General features: G+C 44.7%; 1 long non-coding RNA gene across 1 annotated transcript; it reads left to right on the forward strand.

Annotated features, from left to right (window-relative positions):
- The first annotated feature begins 4,543 nt into the window (after nt 1-4,543).
- On the forward strand, nt 4,544-11,029 carry LOC110569570 (uncharacterized). Its single transcript, XR_010345101.1, has 3 exons — nt 4,544-4,628; nt 9,701-9,846; nt 10,650-11,029. It is a non-coding gene; the product is annotated as an uncharacterized LOC110569570 (long non-coding RNA).
- Nucleotides 11,030-18,508: the final 7,479 nt, after the last annotated feature.

Raw genomic sequence — 18,508 nt, forward strand, 5'->3', positions numbered from 1 at the left:
GCGCTGCTGCGGCCCACGGGCGAGGACAGAAACAGCAGTCTGCTTACACTTGGGCTTTTGTTGTTGTTGTTTTTGGGCCTCAGTTTCTGCTTCTGTGCAATGAGATTAGTAATAACTAGTGGGGATCTTGTGAAAATCATCTACTTTTGTGATCTGGCAGATCTCATTTTTCTTCTCTTCCATGGTATGAGAGGGTCACACTACACCAGAGTTCGTCATACTGTATTTTGGGGATCCCCAGAGTTCTGTGAAGTTTCTGTTACAGTATGTAGCTAATCAGGCATGAGCAGGACAGGAGAGGGCTTCCCACCCCCACCAGCCCTGAAACACAAACCAGAAATGTCAGGTGACCATCAGGTGATGGTCACGTGGTTGTTAACCGTCTCTCTAAAATAATAATTGGTAGCAGTCAGCGCCAGGGAAGGGCAGCCTTCCAATAGATAGAAAATACCTGAAACTGGTGATCAGCAGCTTTCAAATAAGATCTCAGGAATTGGGATAGTGGGCTCAAGCATGCACACTAAAAGGCAAAATGGCGGAGTTTAACTGGTATAGGACCTTCCTCTAGGAATGCTGGACTGGTAAGGGACGGATGCCTCCAGTGAGCACGTGTACAACTCCAGGAAACACACTGCACACGAGGCCCCTCCCAGGTGCTGGCAGGCCACTGCACGTGCAGACAGCCCACCCCAAGGGAAGAATCAGGGGAGTTGTAGCACATGACCCCAGAAACGTGCCAACATATAAAACCCCATACCAAAGGCCAAACCCTGCACTTGACCTCTCAAGTCACCCACTTGGCCCTCTTCCAAGTGTACTCAGGTCCTTTCATTCCTGCCCTAAAGCTTTTTAATAAACTTTCACTCCTGCTCTAAAACTTGCCTGTTTCCCCCTATGCCTTATGCCCTTCAGTTGAATTCTTTCTTCTGAGGAGGCAAGAATTGAGGTTGCTGCAGACCCACACAGATACGGATTTGCTGCTGCTATTAGTAACTGAGATCTCTTTGGCTGGTTCAGCTACGGAAGGAGCCCAGGCTCACCGTGTACAGCTCAGCTGGAAGTTCTGCTTTATTTGTTTGATAATCTAAGATGTATGATTACACTGGAAAAATAAAGGGCTTGATTCTTTAAAAACATCAGCAGGCTACTGTGCTAGAATAATCTTTAAAATCATTTCCAGTTCCAAAATTATGAGTCAGAGAGGTCAGAGATGTGAGCCTTGAAGATGACGTCTGTTGACAGCTGCCAGGTGTTCAAGGCGGAGCAGGGAGGTAGCAAGGTGTGGACAAAGGATGTGGGTGATGTGTACATAGGAAGGTGGCATCTCCAAGGAGCTGGTGGTGAACAAACCCTACAGAGATGCCCTGTAGGCTCATGTGGAAGAAACTGGATCTTGGAGTTAGGAGACAGACGTTAAGAGTCAAGCTGGTCTTCCATGAGTCAGGTGATCTCCAATGACCTGCTTAACCTCTGAGTTTTGATTTCTTCGTCTATGAAAGCTAGGAGGTAGGGGTGGGGTTATTAGGAAATTTAAAATACCCTGTGCATATTTCTAAAATCCCCCAAACCAAACAAGTGTTTATCCACTTAGCACTAACTGTTTTGGTGGCAAAATTTCACATGAACAAGCAGGAGGTTATATATATTCTATATGTATCCCTGTCTAAGTCTATTTTGTGCTGCTGTGAAGAAAGACCTGAGGCCGGGTAATTTACAAAGAAAAGAGGTTTCTTTGGCTCACAGTTCCACAGGCTGTACAAGAAGCGTGGCACTGACATCTGCTTTTGGTGAGGACCTCAGGAAACTCCCAATCACGGCAGAAAGAGAAGGGGGAGCAAGCATGTCACATGGCAAGAAAGAGGGAGCAAGAGAGTGGGGAGAAGGTATCAGACTCCTTCAAATAACCAGCTCTCAGCTCTCACATGAACTCATAGAATAAAAACTCACTCATTAGCTCAGGGAAGGGCATCAAGCCATTCATGAGGGATCAGTCCCCATGACCTAAACACCTCCCACTAGGCCCCACCTCCAACATTGGGGATCAAATTTCACATGAGGCTTGGAGGGTACAAATATCCAAACTATATAAATCCCTCAGTGCGAATACATATGTATACCTAGACATCCATCTCTACACACATGCATCCTGTTTCATTTCAGAAGTGTTCGTGTGTTTATGGTGCTATGTCAGACTCACGCAGTGTTTGATAATTGGTGGTATATGCATGCTTGATCTTTCTGAAATCTGAGGAATTCTGAAGCCCAAACACATTTGTTCCCAGTAGTTTTAGATGAGGGGCTGAAGTCCTGTAACACTTCTTGACTTGCCCTTCAGATCTGTGGTACGGATTGCGTGAGCCGCTAGCCATGGCACACATGGTAAGCTGTGAGGCCCCAGGTCAAACGACATTTCCCAGGCCCTGCTAGGGCCACTGCATTAGTCCGCTAGGGCTGCTGTATCAGAGCAGCTTCGACTGAGTGGCTTACACAACAGACATTTATTTTCTGGTGATTCTGGAAATCTAGAAGTCCAAGATCAAGATGTTCTCAGGGTTAGTTTCTCCTTGGCTTGCAGATGGTGGTCTTCCCGCTGTGTCCTCACACGGCTTCTCTGTTTCTCCTCTTCGTATAAGGATACCAGTCAGATGGATTAGCCCACCCTTATTTTAACTCAATCACCTCTTTAAGACTCTATTTCCAAATACAGTCACATTCTGAGGTCCTGGGGGTTAAGAATTCAATATGAATTTGGGGGGACACAATTCAGTCCATGAAGTGACCATGTAGGCCATTCCAGCAGCCAGGTCTCCTGGCTCAGTGTTTAACCCTGTGACCTTCTACACTTCACACATAACAGGATGCCTGAACTCCAGCCAGGGCTGGGTGGTGATGGAGACATGTCATTGCCTTTCCTGCCTCCAAGCCATGGTTGCACGATTCCACTGTGGGCGAGCCGCTGAGAGTTTACAGTGTCTCATTAGAAGAGCCACACTGACAGAAGTCCTAATAAATAATGATAAGCACATCTGCTAACTCTGTGAAACTTCGGCCAGGGCCCCCCACCAGGCCAGTGTAAATGGGAGGTTAATCAACCAGCACCCGGGAGGGGTTTCCCTTTGTCCATCGCACCTCAGGGCAGGAGGAGGGGAGGGAGGGAGGGAGGAGGTGCCTCAGGTCCTGGTGCCCTCAAGGCCTGGTGAGGCGACTCACTCTGTCCTGTAACTTCAATGAAGGGCACAGCTGGGAAGAGGATGACCAAATGGAAGACATCGTCACTCCTGGCAGACCATCCGTCTCTGTTTATTGTCCTGTGTTTTCTGATGGGGCCACACCGATAGCTGGCCAGCAGGGGCAGGCCCCTATGTGTGTCTGTAATAAGATAAACAGTGGAGTCTGTCCGTCAACAAACATTTATTGACCTCCCGAGGTCACAGAGGCCGGGGCCTGACTCCGAGGAGACACTCTGGCTGCCACCCTTGTTCACCAGGCAAACACTCAGGCGGCGGAAGGCCCAGATGTCCTCCTGGGCCTCAAGCATGGGCTACAGGCCAACACCACGTCACATGGCAGCTCCTTTTGTGGGCTTTCCCAGGGTTTCAGAGATGGTTCAGCCAGAAACCATTACTAAGGGGTTACTTTACTGAGCATCTTGGCGTCTGGCACAGGGTCGGGCTCATAGAACTAATGCAGAAACGAACCCACTTGGTTGGCCGATAGATGCTCTTCCTGCCGCTCACAAAGCCCTTGCAGGCTTCATGCCTGCTGATATTTCCCAGGCTACACCCTCTCTCAGGGCATTTTGCTTTTAACAGCATCAAAATGCCATACTAAGGGACTAGACCAGAGCTGTGAGTGGACTCTCAGGCATTAGCACAAGGAGTATTTTTTCTTTCTTCTGCTTTTTGTTTTTGTTTTTGTTTTTTTTTTTTTTGAGAAGGCGTTTCACTCTTTTGCCCAGGCTAGAGTGAAGTGGCGCAATCTTGGCTCACTGCAACCTCCACCCTGCCAGGTTCAAGCGATTCTCTTGCCTCAGCCTCCCGAGTAGCTGGGATTACAGGCACCCACCACCATGCCCAGCTATTTTATGTATTTTTAGTAGAGACAGGGTTTCACCATGTTGGCCAAGCTGGTCCTGAACTCTTGACCTCAAGTAATCCACCTGCCTCAGCCTCCCAAAGTGCTAGAATTACAGGTGTGAGCCACCACACCCAACCAAGGAATATTTTTTCTAGTCAGGGTTTTGCAGGCCCCAAAATAATATTATGTAAGCACTCAAATGGCTCTTCTGCGGTTATACTAACTTAATATTTTTTTCTTCTGAAGGTGTGGACTTATGTGTGGCATTAAGGAAAGAGAGGGCATCAGTCACCCTGAGATAATCATGCATCCCTGGGGGCACCCTACATGCTTCTGCCTTGGAAGCTGCCTTCCTCCTGCTTCTCTTGTCGCCTCTGCTGACTTGTATTGCTTCATGTCAGCAACCCACGTGGATGGCCGGGTGGCTCTGAGAGAGCTCAGTGCCTTCTAGGGTCAAACAGCTCATCGAGGAAGAAGGAAGTGGATGATGCTCACAGGCGCTCTGGCAGGTGCTGGCCCCGTGGCTGCTGAGCAGTGGAAGCACCAGTCAGGTAAACGAGTTCTCCTCCTGGTCTCCAGCTCCCCTCCTGTGTGGGCTTCAGTTAGAACAAGTCTGTGCTGAAAAGGATAGAATAGGAGGCTGCGTCTGGGTCACAAGGAAAGGATGACATTCATTCACAATCCACATGAGATCCCTCCAGGGGAGGAGGATCAGAAAAACATTCTTTATTATGATCAAGGTGACCCTATGTTTAGCCTCCTTGCGGTGTGGCTTGAGGAAACACGGGTGATGAAAATGTGTTCTGCTCCGTGTGACACATTTGGAGCTGATTCCTCCATGGGCAACCTGCTGGAGCCAAGAATCAGGCAGAGGCATTTTGTAATTTGGTTTTGTATCCACAAGGTCTGTTATAGGCCTTGGTATATAGGTGGTGCATAATAAATGCACCACCAGGTTCTCTCCCTGGCTTAACCGGTAAGTTGGGGAAGGTGTAAAAATAAAAATCAGTTGTAGATCTTTCAAAGGGCATAGCTCAGTTAAGAGTTTAATATTGGGAGTAGACATTTCAGCTGTCCTCAGGAACTGAAAACCTCTGCAGGGAGATAACACTCAAACAGAGGAACAGGTTTCAAAGAAGTGCCTCAGACAGAATAGCAAGACCAGCACACCCAGAGAAGAGGACATTGGAACTGATGCGGTCAGTGTCCACCTAAAAAAAAGGTGGCATTGAAATGGACCTTGAAGAATAGACTTAAGGCTGGACTGAGTGGCTCCTACCTTTAATTCCAACAGCTTGGGAGGCCAAGGTGGGAGGATTGTTTGAGCACAGGCGTTTCAGACCAGCCTGGGCAACATAGCCATTATTTAAAAAAAAAAAAAAAAAGGTTAAGTTAGCAGGTCACGGTGGTATGCACCTGTGGTCCCAGCTACTTGGGAGGCTGAGGTGGAAGAATCACTTGAGCCTGGGAGGTTGAGGCTGCAGTGAGCCGTTTATGGCACTACTACACTCTAGCCTAAGTGACAGAGAACAATTCAAGAAAAAGAATGGGACTTAAGTGCTCAGGGACCCTACTTTCTTTAACTTTTACTTCTTATGTTCTGATGAATTTCACGTTTTTACAGGAGTGAGCTCCATTTTTTAATGAAATCTTGAGCCAAAGCCCCTAATATTAGCCACACATTGATATTTCATTGATACAAATTCATGCTACTTCAAATCTGCAACGGTAGTTAAAGATTCAATCAAGAAATAAGACCAGGTGCAGTAGCTTATGCCTGTAATCCCAGCACTTTGGGAGGCTGAGGCGGGTTGATCACCTGAGGTCAGGGGTTCAAGACCAGCCTGGCCAATATGGTGAAATCCTGTCTCTACTAAAAATACAAAAATTAGCTGGGCATGATGGCACGTGCCTGTAATCCCAGTTACTTGGGAGGCTGAGGCAGGAGAATCGCTTGAATCCGAGAGGTGGAGATTGCAGTGAGTTGAGATTGTGCCATTGCACTCCAGCCTGGGTGACAGAGCAAGACTTCATCTCAAATACATAAAAAGAAAAGAAAAAGAAAAAGAAAGAAATATCACAACTTTTTAAATAAAAATTTTATTTACTGAATTAAGAACTATTATTTATTTAATAAGAATTTGGAATACTAATAACAGCCCTACCAACCAGCTTATTTCTCTGCATTATTTTAGTTGCAGCACTGTGAGAAAGGTCTGGGGCACTCAGATAAGCAGCTGTGCATGCTAGTGTTTTTTAAATAATTCATTTGCAACCTCAAGATGCTCTTTCAGCAAATCGATCTGGATTAAGCATTGGCAAAATTTTCTGTAAAGGGTCAAGTAGTACATATTTTAGGTCTGTGGGTCTTACGGTCTCTGTTATAACTACTTAACTCTGCCTTTCTATCTCAAAAGCACCCACAGACCACGTGTAAACAAATATGCTGGGCCATGTTCCAATCAAACTTTATTTACAGACACAGAAATTTTAATTTCATATCAATTTCACATTTCATAAAATATTATTTGTCTTTTATCACTTTTCACCCATTTAAAAATGTAAATACTCCTCATAGCTGATGAACCATACAAAAACATGCAGTGAGCTTGGCTCTGGCCTCCTGTTTGCTAATCCCCTATGGAGATGCTTAAGAGAGTAACAGAGTATTTTTGTTCCAACATTAAATCACAAATCAAAAAAAAGCTCTAAATGTTTCAAACCATTAATTAGTAAATATTAAACCTGGAAGAAATCACAGAATCTTTCTGCATTTCTGGCAAAAATGTTCTTTTTATATATCTTTGAAACATTTTGAAAATTAAATAATGTCATTAAAAAAAAAAATCTTAGATACCGTAACGTCCATCTTCGCAAAATATTCAAGCAAAGTTTTGAAAGTCAGATTTGTTTCATTTTTCAGGTTGAGTTTACATTTTTCTTTTTTTTTTAATTGCCAACATTTTTTCTGCAGTTGTAATCACCATAACGTTGCAACCTTCATGGCCTGAATTGAGTTTGTTTCATCCATTAAAAATATCAGTAAAACATGTAAATTGGAGCAACCATACTATATCTGGAGGTATTGAGCTGGGTAGAGTTCCTACATTTGTAAAAGGAAAATATACATATATATGTATGTACAGTCACATGCCACAGAACAATGGTTTGGTCAATGATAGAATGTGGTGAGACTCAGTTGTCCTGTAAGATTATAATGTCCATTGTCCCGTAAGATTAAAAATGTCTATTGCCTATAATATTGTAGCTGTCATAAAGTTGTAGAGTGATCACTTTGAAATAATTTTAGTATAGTCTAAGTGCAGTGTTTATAAAGTCAGCAGTGGTATCATGATCTAGGTATCATTCACTCACCACTCACTGACACCCAGAGCAACTTACAGGCCTGCAAGCTTCATTCATGATAATATCAGTGCCCTCTACAGGTGTACCACTTTTTATCTTTCATATGATGTTTTTATTGTCCTTTTCCTATGTTCAGATACTTACCATTGTGTCGTAATTGCCTATAAGATTCAGTACAGTAACATGCTGTACAGGTTTGTACCTTGAGAGCAATAGGCTGTACCATATAGCCTAGGTGTGTAATAGGCTATATCATCTACCTTTGTGTAACTGCACTCTGTGATATTCACATAACAATGAAATTACTTAACAATACATTTCTCAGAACATACACCTGTTGTTAAGCAATGCATAACTGTATATACATGTGTGTGTATGTAGGTATGTATATAATGATTTTGTGTCACTATATATACATAGTGTCATTTAAATATTCCTACCAGTATTACATCTTCTCTAGAGATAGACATCAAACTTTATTATGAAAAGGCAAATTCTTACATACCTTTACATTTTTTAATGAAATCTTGAGTCAAAGCCCCTAATATAAAACCACACATTGTAGGTTATTGTTAATAACAAATAACAAATCATTGTTAATAAAATTGACAATTTCCACGGCAACATCTAATGCCAAGTTGAAAAATCCTAGCACAGTGCTAATCTGTGCAACTTACCATTGTAAGATAGCACCCTTATCCTAAGCACCACTAAGACCAGACCACTTTCTTACATCTTCAAATGTTAATTTTATAATTGTTGGAAGTACTTTTTAAACTTACTAAAAACAATGTTAAATCACAGAGCACTGTGGTTAAGATGTTCATGAAACGTCTTCACAAGGTCCCAATCTTCTGAACCACTTGGCAATTTAGAGCCATCACTGTTTCTCACAGAGCCGCTGCATGTAAGGAAGAGGCAGCTGCTAGAATGGGCTTCTCATGTCCTCAGGACTCTTCCCTCGCCTTCGACAACACCCAGCTTCAGTGTGGAACAGCAGGCAGTGACAACCACCACCAGGCCACAACCTGGCCGTCTTGAGGTGTAAACCCACTCAGTGACCTCATCACGTGGAAACACGTGCAGCCCAGGACCCATCGAGTATGAGAAACCCACGTGGTTCCTCCTGGGACTGCTGCCCAGGGGCTATAGGAACTGCCACATTTTCACCGATTTACTTGATGGTGTGTTTAAAAACTAGCTGAATGGAGTGTTTGCTTTTTGGCCCTTGTGAATGTGTCAGGTTTTACATACAACAAATCTTGCTCATCTTCGTGAACATATTTTGCAAAAATCATTAAAATGAAGAAACTCAGCATGTAGACACTCTTACCCAGATGAACTGCAGGATGTCCCAATCTCAGCTTTCCATCTCAGCCATCAAGTCAGGGCCAACCTTCTCAGATCCTTCTCTGGGCTCTGTTATCAGACGGTGGCATATTTTGCTGCTCATTTCATCCACTTCATGCCAAGTTTCCCCAACAAGTGATGTTTTTTCTCATCGTATAACTTCAGTTGATGTGTGTAATAGAGGTAACTTCTGTTGCACAGACCCATGCATGTATTTTATGTTCTGGTATAATCTGTTTTTATATATTTTTCAGTAATGTTCCATTTGCACTGAAATAAGATAAGAGCCCTATTTTTATGTTTTGTTTTATCTTCAAAAGATCTTAGTTTGGCAGGAACAGCATAAGCATACTAAGGGAATGAGAAGATGTTTGTCACGATAAGTGATGAGCCCAGAGGGGCAATTATGACATCACTCTCTGGACTTCCAGGGGCCATTTTCACTCCTTTGTTTTTCTGTCTTATAGTTGTCCTTGTGAGTGGCAACTGAGTGAGAATTGATTGAAACATTGGTATGATGTCTTTTTGCCATGAGCCTAGCCAAGGTCTTTGCATGTATCATGAAGTCCTTTAGTTAATTTCTCATTTTAAACAAGTAATCAAGTTCCAGTTTTTAATCATGGTTCTACTTTCCCTGAATACAAAGCACTCATAAATACAAAAGTAAAACAAAAAGCATGCAAAATTTATAATAACCACGAAAAGCACTGTCATGCCTTGATCAGATCATCTGCCAAGCAGGTGCAATGCTAATAATAACAATAACATGAATTAACAATGATCATAGCCAGTGGTTGTTGGGCCTTATGAAGGGCCAGACACTCTTCTAAGGACTTCTTTGCACAAATTGGCTATTTAACTCTAACAACTAGGCTATGAGGTAAAATGATTACTATCTATTTTACAGATGAAGAAACTGAGGCAGAGTGAGATAACTGACGTTTCATGGACAGAGAATGACAGCACAGGGACCCATCCTGGAGTCTAGGCTCCTACCTGCTGTTTTCTACTGCTGCTTTTGTCATCTTGCTGCTGTCACTTGGACAAATTGACGTAAGTGACCACACATAGAGCTACAGACTTTCTAATCATTGGCTCATGTTAAGAAAGTCCAAATAAGTGCACAAAAGGGCAAGAGAGGCTTTACTCTAAGGTTAACATAAAAACAGTCTGAAGAGTTTCTCTAAATTTTGCTTATAGCCCACCTGAGTGTGTGCTCTGGTATGAATGGATTAATGTTATCTTGGTAGTGGGCTTGTTATTGTGAGAATGGGTTTATTTGTGGGTTTGCCCTGTGGTCCCTCTGGTTCTGGCCTATCCTAATTTGATAATCACACATTGTATACATGTATTGAAGTATTATTCTATATCCCATAAATGTGTACAGTTATTATTTGTAATTAAAAATAAAAGAAAAAAATGAGTTCAGCACCTCTTGCTCACATATGCTTTCTTGCCCTTCCGCCTTTCACCATGGGAAGATGCAGCAAGAAGGTCCTTGGCAGATGCCAACCCCTTGATCTTAAACTTCCCAGCCTCTAGAACTATATAAAAAAAAAATCTGTTCTTTGTAAATTACCTAGTCTATGTCTATGAAATTCTGTTATAGCAGCAAAAAATAGTCTTAAGACAGTGTGTATGACTTTTCATAACTGAAATATATATTGAATATAGATGTGTGCGTGTGTGTGAGAAACAAAAATGAAAAGGAAAACATAGATATAAATTTCATGTTAAGAGATTTATCTGAATCTATACATTCAAATCTTTAACATTTTCTGAAATTAATGTTTATAAAATCTGTTTGATGGATACATAGTGTTTGCTTCATTAATCTCTGTACTTTTTCTGTCTAGTTGAAATATTTTACAATTGAAAAAACAGTGAAACACCAATCAAATGTTTGCAGAACTGTGAAACACCCCCACAAGAGCTGAGGTCACTCCCCAGGAGCCTGAGCTTTGATGAACAAACAGAACCACTCAATGGTTGGACCCCAAAGGGATGCAGAGGTGACAGAGGCAGACACTGCCCTGTGGTCCCTCTGGTTCTGGCCTGTACAGCCCCTCTGCCTGGACCTCCTTCCCTACTTCACGGTCTGTGAACACCTCCCCCTCAGGGCCCCACTCACCGTCTCTAGCACATTCCTGCTTCCCTCCTGGGCAGCACAGTGCTGTATGTATTTACTTGCCCACTGTACACTCCTTCGGCAACAGGTCTCTGCACGTCTAAGCCAGGCCTGACAGCAGGCACCCATGACATGCGGCTCAGCGAATAAATCAGCACATGCCATCACTGTGGTCCCACTTCTCAGAGAGCTCCTTTTGGTTCGGACGAAGCATCTCTGATTTCCCTTGACTACACTAACCATGAGGTAGCATGGCAAAACTTGCTTTCTGCTTTCTGCTAAGCCGGCCAGAGCTGAGGAGCTGCCTGCAGAGGCTCCCCGGGGCAGAGCATGGGGAGGTAATGGGGCTGCAGTTCAGCCCCTTGCATGTGACTGTGGCTCCTCCTGGCCAAGCTCAGTGCCAGGAAGGTGTGTGGTCAGCTGAAGGAGAGCAAGACGTCTGGACCAAACCAATCAAGGGTCCATGACCTCAGCCCAAATAGGGTAGTGGGGGATGAATGCATGCATCCAGAAGTTATAGGAACAGAGTTATGGCCCGGAGCTGTTCACAGCACTGTGAGAATGGGGGTGGGGGCGGGGATGAGGGGTGGGTTGAGGGTGAATGGAGGGGAGGCCAGGCCACGGAGTGGACACAGCACCCTATGCCAGGCTAAGAAAGAGCTGTTCTAGATAGTCTAGACTATATATCTAACGTTTGCAAAGCACACAGCTTTTCCATGTCACTTTAATTAATCCTTGCAATCATCTCGTAGGGAACTCACTGTTCCTGTTTTATCAGTGGACACACTCCAGTTTGGAGAAGCTAAGCACTCGATCAAATTTACAGAGGTAGTAAGCAGATATATCAGACTGGAAGGCGGATACTTTAATTCTAAGACCACTAGAGAACCATTCCTTTTCCTCTTGGTCACAGCACAAAATTTTATGGGATTGATTCCTTCAGCCCAACCCTTTCTCCTTCAAAGAGGGAATTCACTCTTGGACCCTGCTTGTGCACAGGATTGATTCAACACAGTGACAAACCGGGACCCCAGATTTGGAGACATCCTCAGATCAGAGGCTCAGAGTTGGCCCTGGGTGTTGGCCAGCTAGAGATACCAGCAGGGTCCCCGATTTGGACTGAAGCTATCATGACAGGAAGCATGGGTGAGTTACAGTCTGTGGCCTCTGGTGGCAGGCAGGGGCTGGGACTGAAGTGTGTGCCCCCCTTGTAGGCTCCCTGCATCCGCTGAGGGGTGCACTGACCCTGAGAGCACCCCCCTCCAGGGGCAGCCTGAGATTATCTAAACACACCTGCTCAGTGCACTGACAAAATTAAGTCACTATTGCTCTTCTTGGCTTCATGAGGATTCACTGCAATCATCTTGCTTCTTTTGGGGTTGCCTGTTGTCCGAGGAGGTGCTGGGGTGTCAAACATGTCTAGTTTTGGGGAAAGGATCCTACTGATTGGCTTTAGCTCCATGGTGTAAACACCGAAGTCTCACAAAATAAGCAGGCTGGGAAGGGGTCTAAACTCACGCCTGCTTCCTTTTGGCTGTGTTTGGACAATGTGAGAAGAATCTGGAAGGCCTCTGCCCATCTTTCATTCTGGGCTCATGACATCTGCACCAGCAAGGAACTGATCAAAAATCAGCCATGTTTAACAACACAATGGGGCCAGTTCAGCCAGGGGTTGTTGGTGGCTCTTTTCTGCTTCCAGGTTGGGGGACCCTTCAGATGGTATAAGAAGCTAATGAGAGAAAATGCACCAGTTCCACGCAGGCAGTCAGAAGGAGATCGTTCCCTACAGCCTCTGAAGGGAGAGGTACAAAGAACTCCAGGAATGGGAACAATCTCAGAACAATTGAGATCAGTCCTACCTTGAAAACTCTGTTGTTCTTTGACTCCCTACACCCTTGACAAATTCTCATGAAACCTCAGTCGAAGTGGACCTCCTTCAGCTGAAAAATGGAGCAGCAGAACCAGGCTCTTCTTTCTTCTTGCTGTGTGACCTGTGGAATGTCCTTGCTGGGGTCTGAATGTTTGTGTCCCCCCAATTCCTATGTTGAGATCCTTTTCCTGTCTTAATATTCTAGTAATATCCTTGATATCCTATTTCAATACAAGGTGATGGCATTGAGAGATGGGGACTTTGGGAGGTGATTAGGTCGTAAGGGCAGAGCCCTCCTGAATCAGATTAGTGTCCTTTTTCAGAGACCCTAGAGAGCCCTCGCTCCCTGCCACCATGGGAAGATACTGCAAAAAGGCAACACCAAGGAACAAGGAAGTGGCCCTCACCGGACCCAGAACCTGCTGGTACCTAGATCTTGGACTTCCAGCCTCCAGAACTGTAAGAAATCAGTTTCTCCTGTTTATAAGCCACCCCGTCTAAGCGATTTTGTTATAGCAGCCAGAACAGACTAAGACAGTCATTTAATGTTTTTCTCTATTTATAAAAAGACAGTTCAGGGTGGCCTCATCATCTCCCTCCTTGCCCCCTCTCTCCTCCTGCTCCACATCCTTCCCAGGAGATGGAGATGCTCAGGGAAGGCACAGGCTGTGGCAGAACCCTGAAGGAACTGGGGCAGGCAGTGGGCGGGAACCCATGCTAGAAGTTAGGAAGACTGAGTGGAAGCTCATTAACGCTGGAGCATCACCGATCTCTAATCCTATGTGAGTAGCCAGGATTAATTAAACACATTGGAAGTTCCTTCTGAACAACTATGCCATTTTCTTAAGGTTCATTTGATATCCCTACTCCTCATTCTTAATGCCTGTAACCCCCAAAATTTGCCTTCCCAAATTTTAATCTGTAAAAATTGTTAAACTTCAAGTTTAAAATCGTCTTCCTTTACATCGTCTAATAGGAAGCGCTTCCTACTTATCCACAAAGGTGCTTCTGGTGGGGTTCAGCTTTTAACGCACTTGTATAATTTGCTTGCACATATTTCTCAAATTCAGTTCTTAGAAATCTCCGCACTCTTTTTTTTTGGCTTCCTACCTAACCCTCTTGTTTTCAACTTTCGAGTTGAAAGTTTCAAGGACTTTTCCACATTAACTCCTAAATCCCATTTCCCTTTTCCTGTTTATCTTAAGTAGGATTTAGATAATGTGTGGCTAAGTAGACACAAATACTACCAAAGAAAGGGGGAGGGGAGGAAGAGGGAGGAAGAAGGGGGAGTGAACCTGCTGGGGGTGACACATAGCAGCCAGCATAAGAAGAAGTGTGCTGGCTGCACCCACAGGCCGTCCTTCTGACCACGTGGACTGCAAGTGCCTATGTTTAATTTGACCAAGACAGGCTTTCTTTTCACAGAAAAGAAAGAGCTGTTCTAGGTAGTCTAGACTATATACCTAACATTTGCAAAGCACGAAGCTTTCCCATGTACTTTATTTAATCCTTACAATCGTCCTGCAGGAAAGCCAGGGTTCGCCCTTGAATTTCATAAGACCTCTCTCTGTGGTGGGTTAGATGCTGTTTCATCTTTTTATACTTTGTCAGGAAAACATTTTTTCCATATAAAAATCAAGCTTTTAAAATGATGGTGAGTGAATTACTGGGATTTCAGGAGCTAACTTCTTCTCCTCATAAGCAATGAATAAAACCAAGAGAAACAAGCCTCACCTCTGCAGAAGCTGCCGCCTTTGACCCGTCTCCTTTCTATTCTGGCCATTCCTGGCAGGGTCTCCAGGAGGTAACACATTGAGAAGGGTCTGATTTCAAATAGAGGTCATTAGAGAGCTGGTCGTAATACAAAGTGTTGGAATTAGCACATCGATCCTATGATGATAGAATCTTACAGAGTTTTAAAATATGGTCTTAACACTTCGTTTCTCCCAATCTTGTTTGTACTCTGAGTGCACACTGTTGGCAACGATGACCATTTCTATTCGCATAGCTTTGCACTTCACAAAGGTTGTTTACTTCCATAATTTTGGTGAATCTTTACAAGTTGGTATACGGTGTGCTGTTACTATCATCCTCACTTTACAGAGAGCAAACTAAGGTTAAGAGATGAGAGGCCTCACTGGGAAAGCTTGGTCTAGCTAGGGGTTGAAACCACATATTCCAAATATGGGACTGGAATTCCAAATTTGGGACCTTTTGCTGTGCCGCAGGTATTTCCCAACGTACGGCTGACAAGCACCAGTGACTTCCATCCAGGCCCTGTGTGGATGTGATGGGTAATACTGAGTGTCAACTTGATCGGATTGAAGGACACTTACTAAGTATTGATCCTGGGTGTGTCTGTGAGGGTGTTGCCAAAGGAGATTAACATTTGAGTCAGTGGGCTGGGAGAGGCAGACCCACCCTTCATCTGGGTGGGCGCCATCTAATCAGCTGCCAGCACAGCCAGAATATAAGCAAGCAGAAAAATGTGAAAAGAGAGACCGGTCTAGACTCCCAGCCTACATCTTCTCCCGTGCTGGATGGTTCCTGCCCTCGAACATCAGACTCCAGGTTCTTCAGTTTTGGAACTCACACTGGCTCCCCTTGCTCCTCAGCCTGCAGACCGCCTATTGTGGGACCTTGAGATCGTGTGAGTCAATACCAACAAGCTCCCCTTTATAGATATATCTGTTCCATTAGTTCTGTCCCTCTAGAGGATCCTAATACAGTGAATTATGTCATTTCAAATTATTTGAGTAAAAACTGATAAGATTTGACTATAGTTTACCCTTGAGCAAAAGGGCAAGCTCACTTGAGAGTAATAAGCAGTGGCTCCTATGGGAGGGGAAGAAAAAGAGTTACTAGAAAATTCTCAGTTGCTCTGAATGACGCACCTCCTTTAGTAACTTTAGAAAAACTGAAAGAGGAAACAAAGCCCCGAAATCAGCTTCAGATGATCTCAGTCCGTTTCACCTGTGTGCTGACTGAGTTCGTAAGCTAGCGCCTTCTTTACGAGATAACCCGGCCAGTGAATAAAGGAGAGCTTCAGCCAACACTGGGGAGGAGCAAAGGGAACGGACGGGATGGGTTGTTCCCATCGGCACAGCCTGAACTTTCGCACACCCCTCGCGCCCTGTTTTGTGAAAGACTGAAGGGCATTCAGAGACCTGACCCAGTTCTAGCAGCCAGCTCAGGGAGAATGTAAGAGGACACGTGTCAGGGCCAAAAACCCCGTTTCTGTCTGTGTGAAGGAGGTTCTGGCAGCAGCTGCGGATACCTGGGAGGACTGTGTGGGCCATCTAAGGACAAGTCAGATCCTGGCAGTGGGAGTGAGGCAGGGTGAGGGGGGCGTCCGGGCTAGTCTGGACAACACAGTGAGACCCAGTCTCTTAAAAACAAAGAAAAGAAACAAATAATATTAACTTTAACAACATTTTATGTGACCCAATAGAGCCAACATAGTATCATTTCAACATGTAATCAATATAAAAATTGTTTTTATGGTATGTATTTAAAGTGTACGACCTGATATTTTGATATACATATATGTAGTGATTACTACAGTCAAGCAAATTAACACGCCCATTAATGACCATTATCCATATAGTTACTCCGTGTGTGTGTGTGTGTGTGTGTGTGTGTGTGTGTATGGTTAAGAGCATCTAAAATCCCTCTCTTAGCAAATTTCTGGTATATAACACAATATTATTAACTATTGTCCTCCTGTTGTATATTAAATCTCTTAGACTTATTCATCTTACATAACTGCAACTTTGTACCCTTTGATAGACAGCTTCCCATCCTCCCTGCCCTCTCCACTACCGCCCTCAAAATTTTTAATGTGCTGGGTGCAGTGGCTCACGCCTGTAATCTTAACACTTTGGGAGGCTGAGGAGGGAGGATCGCTTGAGCCCAGGACTCTGAAACCAGCCTGGGTAAACTGGCAAAACACTGTCTATACAAAAAGTACAAAAATTAGCTGAGTGTGATGGCGTGTGCCTCTGGTCCTAGCTACTCAGGAGGCTGAGGTGGGAGGATTACCTGAGCCCGGGGAGGTTGAGGCTACGGTGAGTCGTGATTGTACCACTGCAACCCAACCCGGGCAAGAGTGAGATCCTGTCTTAAAAAAAATTGTTAATGTGAGGTTTTATGTTCTTCTTTTTGCCCTGTCTTCCGAACTTGAAGTGGATATTATCTTTACAGCACATCTCAGTTCAGAGCAGTCCTAGTTCAAGTGCTAGATTGCCACAGGGGTCTTGGGGATCCACACTCGACTCTGAAGTTGTATTCTGTCGCATAAATCCACCAGAATTTGTACCAAGGAAGAAAGATGATGAGCTAACATGGAAGAGACTGCTTTTTACTGTGGAACTTCTCAGAGCTCTCAGTAGCATAAAATACACTGTGAAATTCTTGGAGGGCATAGCAGGCACTCAGTATTTGTCAAATGAGAAATGATTAAATGAACCTTGATGACAATTGGAAACATGCATGACAAAAGAAAAGTTGGATTGAGTGATTTGATTTGAAAAAAATTTCAGGTTATGCCACACAGATGATAGATGTACAATAAATGAAAACTATTTTTTGTCTGGGCACAGTGGCTCACACCTGTAATGCCAGTGCTTTGGGAGATCAAGCCAGAAGGATCCCTTCAGCCCAGGAGTGTGAGACCAGCCTGGGCAACATAATAAGACCTATTTTCTGCAAAAAATTTAGCTGAGTGTAGTGGTGCACACCTGTAGTCCTAGCGACTGCAAGGCTGAGGTGGGAGAATAGCTCGAGCCCAGGAGTTCAAGGCTTCAGTAAGCTGTGATGACCCCACGGCACTGCAGCTCCAGCCTGAGTGACGGAGTGAGGCCCCGTCTCTATAAAAAAAGAGTAGTAGAAGAAAAAAACTATCTTGCAAAATGTGTTTGCCTCTGGGAAGGGCAACATGCTAAATGTTCTCGGTCAGTAATAAGTTGGTAGAAATCTGCCAGTGCCGCAAAGGGTGGAGAGCCAGCAGGGTGTGGACTGCGCTGAGGAGGGGCCTAGGGAGAGGCAGGAGCACCCACTGTGCAGGGAGCTGGGTGCCACAGGCATGGCCTCACACCTCAGCGAGCGCCACTTGTGCTGGATTGAGCCGCCCTTCCCCAGATCACTCCATTTCTAGCTCCCATTTGCCACTTAGCCACTCTCTGGCATATTTCAGGCCCTGGTCTCAGTCTGCCCACAGCCAGGTCCCCATTACTACTTTATGGGGACATTGCTGTTGCCCCTCCATGGACAGAAGGCAATTCAGGCACCATCTCTGCGGCTGAGTGAGTGTTGCAAGCCTCAGATCCCCGGGGCAGCCTCTCTGCCAGGCTGCAATTCCAGGTCACCATTTAGGGCTCCCATCCACAACAGTAAGTGGTCTCTTTCTGAAAGATACCGAGTTTGGTCGTGTTAGAGCAACTTTCTTTTGAGGACCTCAAAGTGGCTTCACATCTCCATCTCCCTGTAGCCAGTAACCTTTCTGGCAAAGCTTCAGCAGAGAGATATGGGGGCCCAGCACAGAGACAGCCAGGCCTGTGGTGGTCCCGTCCTAGAGAGAAGGGTGCCCTCTGACTCCCAGCCCTGCCCCCCAGGTGGTGGCTGTCCCTTGTCCTGGTGGGCTCTGGCTCCTGAATGCTGAGCTCTGATGGAGCAGATGTGAATAAAGCCAGACTGAGGGTGAATCTCTAACAGACACC

Source organism: Aotus nancymaae, unplaced genomic scaffold, assembly GCF_030222135.1.
Source record: "Aotus nancymaae isolate 86718 unplaced genomic scaffold, 86718_ANA_hifiasm-v0.15.2.pri h1tg000032l_0, whole genome shotgun sequence".
Classification (NCBI taxonomy): Eukaryota; Metazoa; Chordata; class Mammalia; order Primates; family Aotidae; genus Aotus; species Aotus nancymaae.